This window comes from Triticum dicoccoides, chromosome 2B, assembly GCF_002162155.2.
Source record: "Triticum dicoccoides isolate Atlit2015 ecotype Zavitan chromosome 2B, WEW_v2.0, whole genome shotgun sequence".
NCBI lineage: Eukaryota > Viridiplantae > Streptophyta > Magnoliopsida > Poales > Poaceae > Triticum > Triticum dicoccoides.
Window position 1 is genome coordinate 775,253,502 of NC_041383.1, and position 2,037 is coordinate 775,255,538.

Genomic DNA, 2,037 nt, shown 5'->3' on the forward strand with positions numbered 1-2,037 from the left:
AACGAGTGGGAAATTTCGCCGCCAAAACGAAATTCCGTCCAATCTTTTTGGGCGCTATACGAAATTGGAGCGGGAAATCCCATAGCCAAATATTTCAAACACGCGCCAACGGAGTTGATTTCCACTTACCTTCGCGACTGACCGCCCAAGACCCTGGATGGATGGATGGAATTCACAGGACAAACCCACCCGTAAAGATCCAAATCTGAGCACAGCGACAACAAGGGCAAACGAGCATAATATCAAAGCAACTCGTTGGTCCATTGAATTCACAGATCAGAAGATACAACGACACAACAAGAACACTCAGCTTCGAGCTGAAGCACGCCCATACACCCATCCCATCCCAGCTACTCCGACATAACTAGGCAATGGCCACCTAGGCCTTCTTGGGGGATTTGGCGGTCTTCTTGGGCTCCTTGGGGGACTTCTCGGCCGTCTTCTTGGGTAGCAGCACCGGGTTGATGTTGGGGATCACGCCGCCGTGGGCGATGGTGACGCCGGCGAGCAGCCTGCCGAGCTCCTGGTCGTTCCTGACGGCGAGCAGCAGGTGGCGGGGGACGATGCGGCTCTTCTTGCTGTCCTTGGCGGCGTTGCCCGCGAGCTACAACAGCTCGGCGGCGAGGTACTCGAGGACGGCCACGATGTAGACGGGTGCGCCAGAGCCGACGCACTGCGCGTAGCGGCCCTTCTTGAGGAAGCGCCCGATGCGGCCGACAGGGAACTGGAGCCCGGCCTTGACGGACCGCGACACGGACTTCTTTCTAGGGCCTCCGGCCTTGCGCCAGGCCGCGCCCTTCTTCGCCTTCCCGGCGGCTACGGTGGCTGAGGCGTCCATGGCGAACTACTGCGCTAGAAGTGGAGAGAGGATTCGGGAAGTGGAGAGATGATTGCCGGGTGGGTTGATGCCTTGATGGACGAGGAGACGAGGGGCAGAGTATTTATTCAGAAAAGGGGGTGGTCCAGTCGATCCGCGTGAACGGGCAATGGGCGGCTGGATCGGTGGCTCGATGGACGGCTGTGATTACAAACAGCAGGAGAAACACGCATCTGACAGAGCTACGCACGACACACACTTTTTTTTTGAAACGAGGCAAAAGCTTTGCCTTATATTGATAAAGAAGGAGCAAGAACAACAGCAAGGTGGGAATGGCTTAGGCCATCCCAAAGGAAAAGGAAAAAACAAAAACAACAAACAGATCAGCCCACAAGATCCGCCAGGTTTTTTGCTCCCACTAGAGTCCAATCTTTTGCTACCTCTCTTATCTTGTGCATGACCACCACCGGCAGAGAGGATTTCTTGTTGAAGACTCTCTCATTTTTTTCCTTCCAGATTTCCCAGGTGATGAGCATGATAGCCTTTTTAGACCTTTGGGAGAGGAAGAGGGCGACCTAGCTAAGGCCTGCCAGTAGTCCACCACCTTGGGGCGACCAGAGCCCATGCTAAGCAGTAATTCCGGGCAGGAGAGCCAGGATGCCGCCGCGGACCAGATCCTCTTGGAGTAACGGCATTCAAAGAGCATGTGTCTCGCCGTCTCAGGGGAGCACCGGCATAGCTGGCAGGAGGGCTGGTGTGGCCATCCACGTTTGGCCAGGCGATCCGCGGTCCAGAGGCGATTTTGGACGGCGAGCCAAGCGAAGAAGCGGCATTTGGGAGGCTACGCACGACACACACATATTCGAATATTGAGGTCGTTTCGGTTTCATGGACGATTGTCGTTCCTGAGAGCAACTCGAATGTGTGGCGACCCGTTTCGTCCGCCGCCGTTCGTTTGGATCGGCACGGACACAAAAGGCGTCCTAACGCGTCGATTCAAACGGACGCGTGTCCGTTTGGCATCTGCATAGTATAATATTCTGAATGTAATTTTTCATAATTGTAACTTCAACTCTTGCCATTTCTGGCTATGTGTTGTGATTTTTCCTTCGTGGTTGAGTTTTTGTCTTTCATTTTGAATTTTGTTCATCTCATCTGCATGTTTTCATAAAGCTTGCATCCGTTCGTAGTTGCCGCGTTTCCCCCTTGCCTTCATTGAC

At 54.1% G+C, this 2,037-nt stretch overlaps 1 pseudogene; it reads right to left on the reverse strand.

The window, feature by feature from the left end:
* Positions 1-237: 237 nt before the first annotated feature.
* Positions 238-902, reverse strand: LOC119366221 (annotated as a pseudogene).
* Between the last annotated feature and the right edge of the window lie 1,135 nt (positions 903-2,037).